Source organism: Lactuca sativa, chromosome 7, assembly GCF_002870075.4.
Source record: "Lactuca sativa cultivar Salinas chromosome 7, Lsat_Salinas_v11, whole genome shotgun sequence".
NCBI classification, from domain to species: Eukaryota; Viridiplantae; Streptophyta; class Magnoliopsida; order Asterales; family Asteraceae; genus Lactuca; species Lactuca sativa.
The window spans coordinates 92,264,918-92,284,831 of record NC_056629.2 but is presented as its reverse complement, the minus strand read 5'-3'; the positions used below and the strand labels follow the sequence as shown (position 1 = coordinate 92,284,831).

General features: G+C 41.1%; 1 pseudogene; it reads right to left on the bottom strand.

Moving 5' to 3' along the window:
* Positions 1-1,285: 1,285 nt before the first annotated feature.
* On the bottom strand, positions 1,286-17,445 carry LOC111883717 (phosphatidylinositol 4-kinase alpha 2-like; annotated as a pseudogene).
* Positions 17,446-19,914: the final 2,469 nt, after the last annotated feature.

Here is a 19,914-nt window from a genome sequence, read left to right as displayed (position 1 = left end):
GACAGTAACTGAAGATTGACTTGTCAAACTGGTCAAACTGCCCCTCCCAAGATTCCTTAATCCAGATTCACTAAGGGTAGGAGATGATTTACGAACAGGGAATCCTCCGACTTCTTCTTCCTTGTTTATAGGTGAGGAAGGGATGGTGGAGACTGAGACTGAATTGTCTAAAATGCCCCTCACTGGAGTTGGACCTGGAGGGACTGAAGAGGTGGTGAGATTATGAGATGGAGTGGGGACAGTAATAGGGGTTGCGTGGGTCCCAGATGGTGTTGGAGGAGATGATGAGATGTCAATGGCTTTTGGAGGTGGGGTCCATGGACCTTTCTGCTTTCTCTGCTGATATTCTAGGGTTCAATGTTAATTTTGTAGTTGTCTCCTCATAATAAAGATAAATAAGTATTTCAGAAAAGATAGAAAATTAACAAACAAATAACTTACCCTTCCTCTAGAATTGGAGCCCACATGGGGATACTTTAACATGGTCCAGTCAAATATATAGTCAAACTGATAAACTGAATAAAGAAAATTTGACACATGAACACTTCTTGTTCAATATACGGCATACGTATTTAAGAAAATAATATACAGCAATCTAATTTTTTAAAAAATATAAATAAATTCTACCTTCTCTAGTGAAAAGTTCATGGAAAAGCCTCTTCAAGTAAGAATAATCTGGTTTGTCCTCAAATCGCAAAGATCGACAATAATGGAAATATTGTATGAATTCAGTAGGATAAGATTTGCAAAGCACCTGTAAGGTAGAAGTAAATAAATAAAATAAAACTTAAAGAGAATAAGTACTTAAAAGTACATTTGCTGTAAATAATAATTAATACCTCAATGGGAGTAAGCATCTTTTTTTCACTAATTTTATCATATTTCTGCTTAATTCTTGGTGCCAGCTTTTAACCCCTGCCATGGAAGGCTACAACAGCATACACATATTTCATAACATAAGCTAAGATGATGATGTATATGACTATATTCCACAGACTTAAGATTTTTAGTCATTTCACCACAAATTCATAGATTTCATCACAAATAAGTCACGGATTAAATACATTCAACTGATTCAAGTATACAAATAAAATAAAAGAATGTAGAAGGATTGTAAGAAAAACATACCTCACTGCCTTTTGGTATTGTTTGCATAGCACGTACAGTTGCCATTCTGCCTTCAAATACAAGAACTGAATTTGGAGAGCAGCTGTAAAATCAAAGTCATTTGTTAGTTGATGTGAGTGAAGTTTCAAAGAAGAAAATACCATTTTTACCCCTAAAGTCACCTGTGAATTATAATGGAAATGACGGGATATAGTCCAGTTCCAAATGGTATCAGCTCACTGTCACAAATTGTATGTGCATTGCATGCAAGCTGTGTGCGATTAAAATAAATGTATTATAAAATTATATAGAAATTATTCTCGTTTTGTTTTAAAAAAATAGAAATGTACATTGGAGAAATTCTTTGCAATCTCTTTAATATTGAGAGTAGACCACTGGAGTATTATATTAACAAGACTTGCCATTTGTGCGTATAACACCAACTGCTTCTCTTCAACTTCCAAGATATCTTTATGAAAATGTGCCAACTTTAACAACAAAAACCATTGAAACTTAGCATCACAATACATGAAATTGACGAGTGTGGATATAAATAAAGAGCGAGTCTAACCCCTTCAAATATGTCTTTCAGAAGTGAGATTACTTGTAAAGCAAGCACGTCTTGTCTACAGTCGTCTCCAACCTACAGTACATAAAGATAAACATCTAATAATTAAACCAATGTTTATAGGTGATGAGTAGTAATTGCTTACCTTAAAAATACAAGCTTGGGGTTTTATATCTTTTGGGTCCCCATCTCGATCAAACACATCAAAAGTGATCATAATTGGGACTTTTGCTGCCGACTGTAAAGGGATTCCACTATTGACCTAAATGCCCCTCACAAGCTTACTAGGAGCTGTTGGTAGATAACAATCATCTCCAGGTAACTGAATTTTTTCCAACCCTCTGTACCCATATCGTTTATAAAATTAATAACCAGTAAACTACTATATGCTAAAAACAGGAAAACATAACATTTAATCAATATATAAGTGAAACAACTTGTCACACCCCTGAACCAAGGATGGCGGAAACGTCCAGGGATGGAGGACTTCATGTGTAGTATCATAACAACAATGGTAATAGTGATGAAAGTAAACACAATCAACATATATATAATTGAAAAAGTTACATCATTGTATGTATTACATGTTTCAAATTCAATTACAATATGTTGACAAAATAAGATAAGTTTGACGCCTCAACGTCCCATCCTCAAAAGTATTTGGTTACCTGTTTAGCGATTTCCTGAGAATACAAGCAGTTTGAAAAAAAATGTCAACACAATGGTTGGTGAGTTCATAAGTTTTTGTATATAATTATGAAAAAGCTCGTCATGTAATTGTATAGTTGTTCCAGAAAAATCCGATATTTTCCTTAAAGTGAATAATGTAGTCTTGTATCCAAAGACTGAAATATATGAGAAATCTTTCTTATTTACAGAAAATAATGTGTGTTCATTTCAACACAAACGCGTATGATATCAATGAAACTCTCGTATATTTTTAAGTTTGTTAATACTTTCTGTGAGCTATTATAACCATACTATGACCTAGGTGGCCTGAATACGACGTTCTTCGGGCGTCGTAGAACTGAAATGACACTTGTCACCCGTAGACCTGCAGGTCCAACTGTAGCTAGCAGCAAGGTGTGGGGTGTCAAACCCAATATAGATCTATATACAACTATCACGCTCTCCTTCCAGGAGACTCTGGTTACAATACAGGACTTATGATTTATGTGAAGAGGATGACTCACAAAGTTATTAACGAATTTACACTTAATCATAATGAAAGTTTCCTTTTTGTAATGTATGCATATTGAAATCCATCGTAAACTATACCTATTATAGTTTGGCCAAAACGAAGGTAGTAACAGTAAAGTACGTAATTTTTACTTAATATAGTTTATTTAACGTTTGTGTGTAATGGATATACTTCAATAATAACGCTTTGTGTAATCTATGTTTTGTCTAGTAAAAATCCATTTGTTAACAGGTTTATGTCTGGATACTAACACAAGAATGTCTTATATTGCAAATATACATGAACACGTAATAATATGCACCCTGCTCAACATGTTACAAGGTGTTATGAAAATTATATGATGTTAACTAATTTAGACCTTCCTGCACTGTTTTAGAAAAGCCATAGAAAAATCATACGAAGTCGAAAACTAAATCCGTAAATTCTGAGAGTTCCCAAAATGTGTCTAGTTTACTCCTAATTTTTATCATGATTTTTAATGACCTCCAACTTGGGTGAAAAAGTCCATAATCACAGACTGGTCCGGTTTGGTGCTTGGAATGATAGGCAGTTTTGTAAAAATCACCATAATTTGTAGAAAAATCGTATGAAGTTGTGCAAGTAGTCATTTTAAAGCTAAGAAGTGGAACTACATGCACCTAAAACAGTTTTGAAAACTAAAATGTTTAAGGTGTCCAAAACAGTCCGTGAATGGAGTCCAACTTTTCTGATGAAAGCTGTTAGAAAGTTTTAGTTATGTTCTTGGTGTTTTAACTTGTATTCCCCCCCTAAAAACTTAAGAAAACATGAAAATGTAGGGGTGTGAACTCACCTTATGTGATTTCAGTAGATAAGTGTTGAAGAAAAGAAGTGTTCAATCCAAGAACACTAGAAGGATCGCTTGAAGATTCGAAGCTCTAACACAAATATAATGGAGTTTGTGTAAGATATCCATGATTTGAGTGGAAATAACTGAGATAATCATAAGGGAAATGAATTATGCTTACCAAAGGTGGAGGAAACTCTCAAGATCAGCCCTTGAATCTTGGATTTCTAGAGAGAGAGTGAGAGAGAAAGGAGTTTGATCTTCGTGTGAAAGTGTGAACAAATGAGAGAAAAGAGGGGAGAGGGGGTGAATGTCCAGCTCTCAAAGCATGGAGGTGGCTTGTGAGGGAGGTAAAAAGGTACAAGGTATGGTGGGGAGGAGTGTGGGTTGTCATGGAGTGGACATGGGGGTTGCTTGCGTCATAACTAGGGTAAGGTCAACACTTCTTCTTTTTGTACTTTACCAACCCCTTTTTAAATAAAATTTTACCCTTAAAATGTGATTAAATTATTAATTTAGGGGTCCTATAATTAAAAATAAAGTTTTGGGTGAAAATCCCATGTTAAAATAATCAAAAATGGGTTTAAAATGCAAAAATGGGTAAAAATAGGCGAAATCCGAGTTGCCCAGCGAGACCCTTCGGATCTCGGCCGAGGCTCGGTCCTCTTGGCGAAGGTTCGGACGCTGGGGTTGAATCCGGAAGCGAAGGCGCGAAGGGTGGCTCGGCTCGGACGCGGCAGGCTGAGGCGGGGAGGCGAAAGGCGAAGCGAGCTCGGCTCGGAAGCGATGCAGTCCGAAGCGAAGGCGAGAAGCGGAAAGCGGTTCGGTCCGAGGCAGCTATCCGACGCGAAGGTGGAGTTCGGTCCGAAGGGTGGCTAGAACCGAAGCTACTGTGGTGAACAGTAGTGAACAGTAACTTCGGTTTGGACCTTCCTTCCATGTGAGGTTCAGTTCGGACCTTTCCTCCTTGCGTGGTTCGGTTCGGATCTCTTTCATGGCCGGGTTCGGTTCGGATGAACAGTACTTTCGGTTCAGCTCATGAACAGTACTTTCGGTTCGGACCCTCATGAATAGTGCTTTCGGTTCGGTTCGTGAATAGTACTTTCGGCTCGGAAGGGTTCGTTCCCTTAAGTCCGTTTTTCGCGTAGACTTCCGTTCTTGGGCTATTTTCGCCAAATTCGAGGGTCGGGATGCCCCGAGTGATTATAGAAAGTTGGGAGAGATTTCGAGAGAGATTTGAGAGAGATTCCTCGTTCTCAGAGAGATTTGGGAGAGATTTGACGTACTTGGAGAGATTTTGCATACGAAGAGATACGTGAGAGAGATTTCACATACTTAGAGAGATTTGGGAGAGATTTGACGTACTTGGAGAGATTTCGCATACGAAGAGATACGTGAGAGAGATTTCACATACTTAGAGAGATTTGGGAGAGATTTGACGTACTTGGAGAGATTTCGCATACGAAGAGATACGTGAGAGAGATTTCACATACTTAGAGAGATTTGGGAGAGATTTGACATACTTGGAGAGATTTCACATACAAAGAGATATGTGAGAGAGATTTCACATACTTAGAGAGATTTGGGAGAGATTTGACATACTTGGAGAGATTTCACATACAAAGAGATACGTGAGAGAGATTTCACATACTTAGAGAGATTTGGGAGAGATTTGACATACTTGGAGAGATTTCACATACGAAGAGATATGTGAGAGAGATTTCACATACTTAGAGAGATTTGGGAGAGATTTGACATACTTGGAGAGATTTCACATACGAAGAGATATGTGAGAGAGATTTCACATACTTAGAGAGATTTGGGAGAGATTTGACATACTTGGAGAGATTTCACATACGAAGAGATATGTGAGAGAGATTTCACATACTTAGAGAGATTTGGGAGAGATTTGACATACTTGGAGAGATTTCACATACGAAGAGATATGTGAGAGAGATTTCACATACTTAGAGAGATTTGGGAGAGATTTGACATACTTGGAGAGATTTCACATACAAAGAGATATGTCAGAGAGATTTCACATACTTAGAGAGATTTGGGAGAGATTTGACATACTTGGAGAGATTTCACATACGAAGAGATATGTGAGAGAGATTTCACATACTTAGAGAGATTTGGGAGAGGTTTCACATACTTAGGGAGATTTGGGAGAGATTTGATATACAGGAAGATAGAGTGAAAACGATTGAGAGTGTTTTCGTGTGTGATGAATGAGAGCGTTTGGCTTCGCAATGCAAGGTCTTTAGACCCCGTTGTGCCATGATTTAGGATCTTACGCACTCCTTATGAGTATGCAACATTGTATTATTGTTTTTGTTCATTGTTTAGACTAATGCTAAGGAAATTTAAACACATGAACTTTCCAAGTGGTGTTTTCTCATTAGAATAGTGAGTTATACAGTAATTACATAATATAAACCCTATCATACAAGGTTTTAATCGAGTTGACCGGTTTGACTCGTTGACCTTGACCGGCTTAGACTTGACCCGATTTTGACTATTGTCACATCATCCCCCCGTTAGAGGGAATTTCGTCCCGAAATTTACGCTTTGGCCAGGGCTTTAAGGGTTTAGGAAAAGGTGCGGGTACTTTTGCTTCATTTGGTCTTCGCACTCCCAGGTGAACTCAGGTCCTCGTTTAGCGTTCCATCGAACCTTCACGATGGGAATACGACTTTGTTTCGTTCTTTTGACCTCCCGATCCATAATCTCTACTGGCTCTTCCACGAAGTGGAGATTTTCGTCAACTTCAATCTCATCGAGAGGTATCACAAGTGTCTCGTCGGACAGACATTTCTTCAGGTTCGATACGTGAAAGGTGGGATGTACCTTATCGAGTTCTTGAGGTAATCGAAGTTTGTACGCCAAAGGACCAATCCTGGCGAGGATTTCGAACGGTCCAATGTACCTCGGGTTTAGTTTCCCCCGTTTGCCGAAGCGTATCATTCCTTTCCAAGGGGAAACGTTTAGTAACACACGATCACCAACCTGGAATTCCAAAGGTTTGCGTCGCTTATCCGCGTAACTCTTTTGTCGATCACGGGAGGCCTTCAACCTTTCTCGAATCTGAACAATCTTTTCTATGGTCTCCCTTATGATTTCAGGACCAGTAAGGGTGCTATCCGGAATTTGCTCCCTAGCCAACTGAGTATCCCCCACTTCAGCCCAACATAGGGGTGACCTGCACTTGCGTCCGTAAAGAGCTTCGAATGGAGCGACTTTAATGCTGGTGTGATAGCTGTTATTGTAGGAGAATTCGATCAGTGGCAAGTGGGTATCCCACGCTTTACCAAAGTCTATCACACATGCTCTCAACATGTCTTCTAATGTCTGTATAGTGCGCTCGCTCTGCCCGTCAGTTTGTGGGTGGTAGGCCGTACTCATGTCTAGCCTAGTACCCAAGGATTTCTGCAGGGACTGCCAAAATCTCGAAGTGAACCTACTATCTCGATCTGAGATGATAGATATTGGTACACCATGCAGTCGCACAACCTCCTTGAGGTATATTCTGGTTAACTTCTCCATCTTGTCAGTTTCCTTTATTGGTAGGAAGTGTGCAGACTTGGTCAATCTGTCTACAATCACCCATATAGTGTCAAGCCCGCTCGCAGTCTTAGGCAGCTTGGTTATGAAGTCCATGGTTATCTGTTCCCACTTCCATTCCGGTATATCAGGCTGTTGAAGTAGTCCTGAGGGTTTCTGGTATTCCACCTTGACCTTGGCGCAAGTCAGGCATTTGCCCACATATGTAGCAATCTCGGCTTTCATATTCGGCCACCAATATAACTTCTTGAGGTCTAGATACATCTTATCTGACCCAGGATGAACGGAGTATCGAGTCTTGTGTGCTTCGTTCATGACCACGTCTTGGATCCCACCGAACTTCGGTGTCCAGATCCGGTTACTAAGATAACGGGTTCCGTCGTCCTTGACTTCTAAGTTCTTATCCATTCCCCTTAATGCCTCACCCGCCACATTCTCTGGTTTCAAGGCTTCTACTTGAGCTTCCCGAATTTGTGTGGCCAGGTGGGAATGGATGGTCATGGTTAAGGATTTTACTCGGCGGCCCGAATATTCCTTTCTGCTTAGGGCATCAGCCACTACATTGGCCTTGCCCGGGTGGTATCGAATCTCGCACTCGTAGTCATTTAGCAGTTCAACCCATCTCCGTTGTCGCATGTTGAGCTCTTTCTGATTGAGGATATGCTGAAGACTTTTATGGTCGGTGAAGATGGTACATTTTGTGCCGTAGAGATAGTGCCTCCAAATCTTCAAGGCGAACACTACCGCTCCCAATTCAAGGTCGTGGGTGGTGTAATTAACTTCGTGTGTTTTAAGCTGTCTCGATGCGTAGGCGATGACTTTTCCTCTCTGCATGAGCACGCATCCGAGGCCTTGGTTTGAAGCATCGCAATATACCACGAAATCATCAGTTCCTTCTGGAAGAGACAAAACTAGTGCGCTGCACAGGGCTTGTTTTAACGTCTGGAAGGCGGTTTCTTGTTTATCTCCCCACTTAAATACCACACCTTTTTGAGTCAGGGTGGTGAGTGGTTTGGCGATCTTCGAGAAATTTTGTATGAATCTTCGGTAGTAGCCGGCGAGCCCTAAAAATTGTCGAATCTCCGTCGGCGTTGTAGGTGCTGACCAGTTTTTAATAGCTTGGATTTTTACGGGATCCACATGTATCCCCTTCTCGCTAACCACATGGCCAAGAAAATTCACTTCTCTAATCCAGAATTCGCATTTTGAGAATTTGGCGTAAAGCTTCTCGGCCCTCAGTGTTTCCAAGATCAGCCGGAGGTGTTGACGGTGCTCATCCTCGCTTCTGGAGTAGATTAAAATATCGTCGATGAACACAATCACGAATTTGTCTAAGTAGGGTCGACACACTCGATTCATCAGGTCCATAAATACTGCCGGTGCGTTCGTTAATCCGAAGGGCATTACCACAAACTCATAGTGCCCGTAACGAGTTCTGAACGCAGTCTTGGGGATATCCTCTTCTTGTACTCGCAGTTGATGATAACCCGACCTCAAGTCGATCTTTGAAAAGTAGCTTGCTCCTTGGAGTTGGTCAAAGAGATCATCGATTCGGGGTAAGGGATATCGGTTCTTGATAGTGAGTTTGTTTAGCTCCCGGTAGTCTATGCACATGCGAAAAGATCCGTCTTTCTTCTTTACAAACAAGACCGGTGCTCCCCAGGGTGAGAAGCTTTGCCTGATAAATCCTTTGCTTAACAGTTCATTTAACTGGATGGAAAGTTCTTGCATTTCTGCCGGTGCTAAACGGTATGGAGCCTTAGCGACGGGGGTAGCTCCTGGGATTAAGTCGATCCGGAATTCGACTTGTCGTGCGGAGGGTACACCTGGAAGATCTTCGGGGAATACATCGGGATAGTTGCACACCTCGGGAATGTCGTTGATATCCTTCACCTCTCGTTTCGTATCTACTATGTGGGCTAGAAATGCGTGGTACTCCTTTCGGAGGTACTTTTGGGCTTTGACGCAAGAGATGACTTGCAAATTTGAACTGGGTTTGTCGCCATAGATAAAGAGGGTTTCGCCATTCGGCAGATTAAGGCGAACGGCCCTTTCGTAACATAGAATGTCGGCACGATGTGAACTTAACCAATCCATACCGATGATTATGTCAAAGCATTTTATTGTGACCGGCATCAGGTCTACTTTAAACGAATGGTTGTCTAGAGTGAGGGTACACCCTGAGTATATATCATTAGTGTGCTCTTCTTTCCCATTAGCAATTTCTACTACATATGTATCTTTTAATGAAAGAGGGGTTTGTTTTAGTAATTGTTTGAATTCATGGCTCACAAAACTCCTCTCTGCTCCACTATCAAATAGTACGCATGCATATGTGTTATTGAGGAGAAACGTACCAGAAACCACCGAGGGATCCTTGACTGCTTCTCCGTGTCCCATCGTCAGGACTCTCCCTGCACCACCAACTTTAGGAGTTTGTGCCTTGGGGCAGTCTCTCCTGAAGTGTCCTGCTTCACCACATTCATAGCAGGTTTGGCTTGCCCCCGCATTGGCAACTTGGTTGTTTGATCGTGCTGGCGCTTTACAGAAACGAGCGGTATGCCCTTTCTTGTTGCAGTTTCTGCAGTGCATTTCCCGACAAGCACCGGTATGGTGGAAGTTGCACTTGTTGCACTTGGGGAGGTTTCCAGCATATGGCCTTGGCGGCGCTGGAGCAGAAGCAGTAGTGGCTACACGGACAGCAACTGTCCGTTGCTTCTTTGCAGGGTCCTGCACCGGTTGTTTCTTTTTAATGTTCCAGAACTTCCTCTTGTTGTTTCCTCCTTTCGTTTGGTTGGTGGCGGCGACCATGGCGCCACGGCTGGCCCTATGATCGATAAGTTGTTGTGCCAATTCCTTGGCACTTTCAAAGGTAGTAGGTTTCGAGGCCAGAACACTGTCATGAATCTGGGGTGACAGCCCCCAAAGGTATCGTTCTACCTTTTTCTCCTCCGGAGTGACCATTGCAGGACAGAGGAGTGCTAGGTCATTGAATCGGTCGGTATAAGCTTCGAGATTCATCCCCGACATCTTGAGATTCCATAGTTCCTCTTCGAGCTTTTGTATTTCTCCCCTCGGGCAATACTCTTTTAGCATCAGCGCTTTTAAGTTCTCCCAGCCGATGGAGTTAGCCACTGCAGGCGTAAGTGACTTAACTCGGCCATTCCACCAAGTAAGAGCTTTTCTTGTGAAAGTGAATGCCGCATACTTGACCTTGCTTTCCTCGGGGCAAGCACAGATTTCGAAGACTGCTTCGGTCCTTTCGAACCATTGCATCAGCGCCATGACGCCCCCGCTCCCGTCGAAAGGATCGGGTTTGCCATTAGTGAAGTCTTTGTATGAACACTCCTTGATGCGCCCTGTGCTGTCCCCCTGATTTGAGTTAGTATTCCCGGATCCGGAACCGCCGGAACCATTTGTACCCATTTGCGACATTGCTGCCGCCACGGCTGCTGTTACTGCAGCCTGAAACATCACCGGATCAAACTCCAGAGGTGGCGGCGGAGTGGGTGGTGCTGAGTTTTCGGAAGGTCTTGGTCTTTTCCTTGGTGGCATGGTTCTGACATAAGAAAATAAAAAGAAAGGCTTGACGGTAAGACTTCAATGGTGAAACGAGTCGAGCGTTACTTGTTTCATTTCAATTGTATTTTGTCCGAGTTTATTAATTTAGAAGGCAATTATTTGTCAAGTTTATGCAATTAATCTTATGAATTAATTAGTGTTGACTCCAGCAGAGTCAAGTGCTTGGTTTGTGTCAGCATCAAAAGAAATAAAATACAAACCACATTCATTGATGATTTGCTAGTACATAATATTCTTAGGAATTTGACCTCATAAGGGTCTACATTACATCATAGTAAAAGATAAAGTTTTGGCAGTACAAAAGTCCCTTTGACTAGTGGGATCACTTAGTCGCAAGGTCAACCTATTCGCAACAAAGAGTAGTACCAACGCATACTCGAAATCCTAGATTTATAACAAAATATAAGTAGCGCGAAAACTACTCGTGGCGTGAAGCATCTGATCCATGGTGGCCCTGGGATGAGGTCGAGGCTCCCTGAAGCTCCGCAATCCGGCGCTCAGCCGCGATTACCCTCTCCTCGAGGGCTGCGTGTCTCACCTGGTACTCCCTTACCTCTGCTCGAGCGGCGGTAAGGTCCTCGATGAGTCGGTCCAATGGATAGAAGTCCCTCTCCAAATCCCGGGTGCGTGCATCGGTGGCAGCCGTAATAGCGCTGAGATTTCGAATCTGGTCTGCCATTTCCCTACTCTGGTTTCCCAAGTTCGTGATGTGCTGGGTCATAACGGGGAGAGCTCTGTCAGCCGGTCCTCCGTGGCTGAGGTCATAATAACCTCGTTGGTCGCCATAGGGTGACCTCTGGTGCTGTTGCCGACTCCACCTCTCGATCATGGTTGCCCAACGGGGCTCAGGCCCATTGTGCCCCCAGCGGTTTGCAGGCACCCTAGCAATGTAAGGAGGGTTGAAGACTTCCTCCTCAGGCTCTTCTTCACTTTCCTCCTCATCCATGTCCACCTCGTCGTCTTCCTCTTCTTCTTCTTCTTCATCTACTTCCTCTTCTTCTTCCTCGGGCTCTTCTTCGGGATCCTCTTCGGGATCCTCTTCAATCAGCTCTTCGGGTTCTTCCTCAATCCATCCAGCATTTCCCTGGTTGGGAAAGTATGGGTCTCCTGGTAGGTGAAATCCTGCCATGATGTCTGCGCGAGAATAGAGGGGTAAGAAGCGGATAGTAGTAGATATTAATAATATTGCGATATAGCAACATACAAATACTCATATAGTATTTTAAATGTTTAGGTTTGGTTCTTATAGCACTCTTTGTAGGGTGAAGTTAGGTTATAAGACTTGTTGCCCTCCTACGGCTATCCCCCGGTATGAGTAAGTCACTTTCCGGACTAATATAGTTGATCAGGCTATATCCTTCCCAAAACTGATTACTTATACCAAGGCATACTCGTAGCGTTCAACTCCTCTTCTTTTAGTTTAAGTTCTTCTAGTTATGACACTACGCGCGTATGCAATGCATATAGGTATACTTTTAAACAGAACTTATTCGTTTTCGAAAAGTATAACCGGTTAGAATGTTTTAAAATCAGAGACTCTTAGTCCCAAATGTGTTTATAGTTTGTATATCCTATGTTGTTTGATATACTTAATTCACTATAAACCGTGCTCTGATACCAATCTGTCACACCCCTGAACCAAGGATGGCGGAAACGTCCAGGGATGGAGGACTTCATGTGTAGTATCATAACAACAATGGTAATAGTGATGAAAGTAAACACAATCAACATATATATAATTGAAAAAGTTACATCATTGTATGTATTACATGTTTGAAATTCAATTACAATATGTTGACAAAATAAGATAAGTTTGACGCCTCAACGTCCCATCCTCAAAAGTATTTGGTTACCTGTTTAGCGATTTCCTGAGAATACAAGCAGTTTGAAAAAAAATGTCAACACAATGGTTGGTGAGTTCATAAGTTTTTGTATATAATTATGAAAAAGCTCGTCATGTAATTGTATAGTTGTTCCAGAAAAATCCGATATTTTCCTTAAAGTGAATAATGTAGTCTTGTATCCAAAGACTGAAATATATGAGAAATCTTTCTTATTTACAGAAAATAATGTGTGTTCATTTCAACACAAACGCGTATGATATCAATGAAACTCTCGTATATTTTTAAGTTTGTTAATACTTTCTGTGAGCTATTATAACCATACTATGACCTAGGTGGCCGAATACGACGTTCTTCGGGCGTCGTAGAACTGAAATGACACTTGTCACCCGTAGACCTGCAGGTCCAACTGTAGCTAGCAGCAAGGTGTGGGGTGTCAAACCCAATATAGATCTATATACAACTATCACGCTCTCCTTCCAGGAGACTCTGGTTACAATACAGGACTTATGATTTATGTGAAGAGGATGACTCACAAAGTTATTAACGAATTTACACTTAATCATAATGAAAGTTTCCTTTTTGTAATGTATGCATATTGAAATCCATCGTAAACTATACCTATTATAGTTTGGCCAAAACGAAGGTAGTAACAGTAAAGTACGTAATTTTTACTTAATATAGTTTATTTAACGTTTGTGTGTAATGGATATACTTCAATAATAACGCTTTGTGTAATCTATGTTTTGTCTAGTAAAAATCCATTTGTTAACAGGTTTATGTCTGGATACTAACACAAGAATGTCTTATATTGCAAATATACATGAACACGTAATAATATGCACCCTGCTCAACATGTTACAAGGTGTTATGAAAATTATATGATGTTAACTAATTTAGACCTTCCTGCACTGTTTTAGAAAAGCCATAGAAAAATCATACGAAGTCGAAAACTAAATCCGTAAATTCTGAGAGTTCCCAAAATGTGTCTAGTTTACTCCTAATTTTTATCATGATTTTTAATGACCTCCAACTTGGGTGAAAAAGTCCATAATCACAGACTGGTCCGGTTTGGTGCTTGGAATGATAGGCAGTTTTGTAAAAATCACCATAATTTGTAGAAAAATCGTATGGAGTTGTGCAAGTAGTCATTTTAAAGCTAAGAAGTGGAACTATATGCACCTAAAACAGTTTTGAAAACTAAAATGTTTAAGGTGTCCAAAACAGTCCGTGAATGGAGTCCAACTTTTCTGATGAAAGCTGTTAGAAAGTTTTAGTTATGTTCTTGGTGTTTTAACTTGTATTCCCCCCCTAAAAACTTAAGAAAACATGAAAATGTAGGGGTATGAACTCACCTTATGTGATTTCAGTAGATAAGTGTTGAAGAAAAGAAGTGTTCAATCCAAGAACACTAGAAGGATCGCTTGAAGATTCGAAACTCTAACACAAATATAATGGAGTTTGTGTAAGATATCCATGATTTGAGTGGAAATAACTGAGATAATCATAAGGGAAATGGATTATGCTTACCAAAGGTGGAGGAAACTCTCAAAATCAGCCCTTGAATCTTGGATTTCTAGAGAGAGAGTGAGAGAGAAAGGAGTTTGATCTTCTTGTGAAAGTGTGAACAAATGAGAGAAAAGAGGGGAGAGGGGGTGAATGTCCAGCTCTCAAAGCATGGAGGTGGCTTGTGAGGGAGGTAAAAAGGTACAAGGTATGGTGGGGAGGAGTGTGGGTTGTCATGGAGTGGACATGGGGGTTGCTTGCGTCATAACTAGGGTAAGGTCAACACTTCTTCTTTTTGTACTTTACCAACCCCTTTTTAAATAAAATTTTACCCTTAAAATGTGATTAAATTATTAATTTAGGGGTCCTATAATTAAAAATAAAGTTTTGGGTGAAAATCCCATGTTAAAATAATCAAAAATGGGTTTAAAATGCAAAAATGGGTAAAAATAGGCGAAATCCGAGCTGCCCAGCGAGACCCTTCGGATCTCGGCCGAGGCTCGGTCCTCTTGGCGAAGGTTCGGACGCTGGGGTTGAATCCGGAAGCGAAGGCGCGAAGGGTGGCTCGGCTCGGACGCGGCAGGCTGAGGCGGGGAGGCGAAAGGCGAAGCGAGCTCGGCTCGGAAGCGATGCAGTCCGAAGCGAAGGCGAGAAGCGGAAAGCGGTTCGGTCCGAGGCAGCTATCCGACGCGAAGGTGGAGTTCGGTCCGAAGGGTGGCTAGAACCGAAGCTACTGTGGTGAACAGTAGTGAACAGTAACTTCGGTTCGGACCTTCCTTCCATGTGAGGTTCAGTTCGGACCTTTCCTCCTTGCGTGGTTCGGTTCGGATCTCTTTCATGGCCGGGTTCGGTTCGGATGAACAGTACTTTCGGTTCAGCTCATGAACAGTACTTTCGGTTCGGACCCTCATGAATAGTGCTTTCGGTTCGGTTCGTGAATAGTACTTTCGGCTCGGAAGGGTTCGTTCCCTTAAGTCCGTTTTTCGCGTAGACTTCCGTTCTTGGGCTATTTTCGCCAAATTCGAGGGTCGGGATGCCCCGAGTGATTATAGAAAGTTGGGAGAGATTTCGAGAGAGATTTGAGAGAGATTCCTCGTTCTCAGAGAGATTTGGGAGAGATTTGACGTACTTGGAGAGATTTCGCATACGAAGAGATACGTGAGAGAGATTTCACATACTTAGAGAGATTTGGGAGAGATTTGACGTACTTGGAGAGATTTCGCATACGAAGAGATACGTGAGAGAGATTTCACATACTTAGAGAGATTTGGGAGAGATTTGACGTACTTGGAGAGATTTCGCATACGAAGAGATACGTGAGAGAGATTTCACATACTTAGAGAGATTTGGGAGAGATTTGACATACTTGGAGAGATTTCACATACAAAGAGATATGTGAGAGAGATTTCACATACTTAGAGAGATTTGGGAGAGATTTGACATACTTGGAGAGATTTCTCATACGAAGAGATATGTGAGAGAGATTTCACATACTTAGAGAGATTTGGGAGAGATTTGACATACTTGGAGAGATTTCACATACGAAGAGATATGTGAGAGAGATTTCACATACTTAGAGAGATTTGGGAGAGATTTGACATACTTGGAGAGATTTCACATACAAAGAGATATGTGAGAGAGATTTCACATACTTAGAGAGATTTGGGAGAGATTTGACATACTTGGAGAGATTTCACATACGAAGAGATATGTGAGAGAGATTTCACATACTTAGAGAGATTTGGGAGAGATTTGACATACTTGGAGAGATTTCACATACGAAGAGATATGTGAGAGAGATTTCACATACTTAGAGAGATTTGGGAGAGATTTGACATACTTAGGGAGATTTGGGAGAGATTTGATATACAGGAAGATAGAGTCAAAACGATTGAGAGTGTTTTCGTGTGTGATGAATGAGAGCGTTCGGCTTCGCAATGCAAGGTCTTTAGACCCCGTTGTGCCATGATTTAGGATCTTACGCACTCCCTATGAGTATGCAACATTGTATTATTGTTTTTGTTCATTGTTTAGACTAATGCTAAGGAAATTTAAACACATGAACTTTCCAAGTGGTGTTTTCTCATTAGAATAGTGAGTTATACAGTAATTACATAATATAAACTCTATCATACAAGGTTTTAATTGAGTTGACCGGTTTGACTCGTTGACCTTGACCGGCTTAGACTTGACCCGATTTTGACTATTGTGACACAACTGAGATATACCTCTTGATGCCAGCTCTCCTTTCTTCTTTGGGGAGTGGATACAGAGCACCTGATATAGTGGTGACTTTTTCAAAGAAATCAAATTCTCTGTGAAATACTTCACGTGCCTCGGGGCTAAAACCATCAATTATGTGGTCTCTAACAATGGGCAGTAGAGCTAGAAATTCTTGTGTCTGAGAAGGACAAAATGATCAGAACTCAGAAATATGTTTGTAAATCATAAAAAACAAGTGATGTTAGTGCAAAGCAGATATAGCCATATAGGTAATAAGACACATTTACCTTTGCAGTTATTACTTCTTTACCTTCTGCTGCACACGTCTCCCCCTATGATCAATCAATAAACATTCCAATTACCTCAATAGACATATGTTGAAAATAGGCTAAATTACATTTATCGTCCCTGTGGTTTAACAAAAGTTATGGATACCACGACCATCCCTAAAACTAGTTTTTAACCAGGATCGCCCCTGTGGTTTCAGTTTATTTTTGTTTCGATCTCTAACTTGTGTAGAATGACTATTCTACCCTTGTTTCCTCCCTCCATGATTAACCCTTTGATCAGGCAAGCTCCCTAAGTCTCAATGACTAATAACGATTACAATAACAAACACATAGTAAAAAAATTACAAAAAATAAAGAAGGGCAAAATAGTCATTTTACATCAGTTAGGGACAACAACTAAAACAAAATCATACCACGTGGAAAAAAATGTAATTTTTCCTTGAAAATACCTGTAACTGCCAAATTAGAATATGAGCAAACACAGTCACTCCTTTGAGCATCTCTAAGCAAGTATCCTTCAACCAACTTCTGCAATTTTGAGGCAATAGTGAATTATGTGCAGTTAAAGGGTGTGAGTGTGACAAAGTATAGGTGACAAAGGGAGTTGTTGCCAATACCCACCTCCGACACCACTAAGAACAGCCTCCTTTAGTGATGCTGCATGTGTACACAAATTGATATGTCAGACCAAATCCACAAATTCTTGATATTGCATGATATGGCATACACCGAGAGTTACTAGCGTCCATTTCCTCCATAATATACTGTATCAACTATAGTTTTACCTTCGAAATGAAAACACGTATAAACGCACATAAGCAGACATCACTATATGGATAGATATTGCCTTTTCAAAAGGTAAATCATATCAGCGAAAAGTAATAGAAATAAACCTAGATTTCTTCAATAGCAGAACGTAGTTTAGGAGTATCTTTAATAGACTTAAGATGATTAACAGCTCCCCAAAAAACACTCAACCGATCCAGCATCTTCTCTAACGGTTCCACCAGCTTCAGCCACGACGGCTCCACAGTTTTCTCCAATTCAACCAAATCGCTGTCCTACGATGTTTTTTCCCCAAATCAACAATCGAATAAACACAAATCTATAATCAATCACACAGACTTACAAGCTTCTTCAACAAGGCACACATCCTAGGGCGCACATGACAGTCATCGATTGCATCAAACGGAGGGAACACAAAGTCCTTTAATAGAGGATTATCATCAGAAACCATCGACATTGAAGATGGTAGTGTGGCGGAGCAGAATGAACCACGGCGATGAGCGGCGGCGGGGGAAAGCGAATGTGAGTAGCAGCAGCGGAGGATAGTACTGCGAGGAGGAGGAGGTAGGCAGAATAAGAAGGAAAGTGACCAAAGGGGGCAGATGCGAGATTTAAGAAGATGTTTAGGTGTGGAAGATGAAGAAGAGCATAGGGGACGATGGAAAGAGCGAACAAGGGAAATGATGATAGCCATTGCAACTACCACAGCTTCAGTAGAGATATCATCGACAACTCCCGGAGAGATTCTCGGTGTACATCACTTTGGAATCTGAACTTGACGTCATCATCGACAACCACAGCTTCAATAGAGATATCAACGGTACCGTTCTCTTAAGCGGCAGGCATGAAGATGAAGACCTAGGGCTTTTCTTGTTAATTGGAAGAGGGGGGGGTTAATTTTTGGGATTCAATAGGCGGGTGAAATCCCACCTTAAAAACGCGTGTTTCATTAAAATGTTATAAAGCGACACATTCAGACGACGCACATTTTATGAAAGGCGCCCTCTGCTTTTTTTTTTCTTTTCAGACACTAATTTTAGGGCACGCACAAATGCGTGCCTTCTATCCTTCAAATTTTGCAAAACTGACATTATTTTTTAAGGCACGCACATATGCACGTCCTCTATCAGCGAGTGTCATTGTTTGCGCGTCATTAAATGGTTGTTTTCTAGTAGTGCTAAATGGTTTTAAGCAAAGGTAGCAAAGGGTAACTCAATGTTTGTCATAGTTTAGTGGAGCGTGTTGGGTCAACCGGCACATTGAATAGATGATTGTAACATGTGGGGCACGATGTAAGTTTGCATGGTTATTCACACCTTGTTTTGTGATCCTTGGCATCCCGGTCACAAATCGAGGGGCATATCGAGATTTAAACATGCCATTGAAATGTTTAATGAATCTCAAAAGATCTAGGAATTTTCAATAGATTTAAAACTTAAATTTCTTTTTCGTTTCTCAAGGTGGAAATTAGTGAATCGTCATTCACCTACCTTCAAATATTCTGCAACTAGATTACGACATCCCTTTTCTAGGTTGTAGAGTATTGTGTTGGATCCTAGCCTCGATGTTTCATTTGGGTGTCACATCGAGGATTCTAATCAACCTAACTTGAATTTTCTCCCGGTTTTTAGATGTCAAAGTATGACAACTATGGTCTTCCCAAATCCCGTGAAACAAGCTTTTCACATGAAGATGATATTCCACGATTCGATCGAGGAACACGAGATCATGCTTCACTTCATCCACATCCTCCTATTGTTCTCCCTAACCTACAAGTTCAAAAGATTGAAAAGTTCAAACTCACTCAAGCCCTTTTGGCATGTAAACATGAAGAAGGAAATTCAGTGTGTGCACATGTCCTAGAGATGAAGTCACACATTGATAAGTTAAGAATGTTGGGATCTATTGTCTGTGAGGAGCTGACTGTTGACTGGGTTCTTCAGTCACTTCATGACTCATATAGTTAGTTCGTAAGAGGGTACTATATGATGAACCACGACGTAACCCTCATCGATCTCACCTGTATGCTTATTGTTGCTGAATCAGCGATGATTTGGCGCACTGGAAAAGCAAAGTTAATTGGTGGATCTGCCTTCCAGACCTCTATGGATATAGGCAATGGCAATGAAAGGCATGCCATAATCGAAAAGTTTGATCATAAGAGAAAGGCAAAGTCATAAGTAGTTCCATGTGCTGTTCCAAAATAGTCAATTTGTTTTTATTGCCAAGAGAAGGGGCATTGGAGACGAAGCTGCCCTATTTACCTAAGAGATCTAAGATATGGGAGACTCAAAACGTATGGCTCTACTTTAGGTAAAATCCATTAACTAACTCTTTTAAGTTCCTATTCTAGATTCTTAATACATAATGTGATAAGATTACATTTCGATGTTTTGTAGGATCGAAGAAAAGAGAGGAAGCTTAAGGGAAGAAGTGAGCGG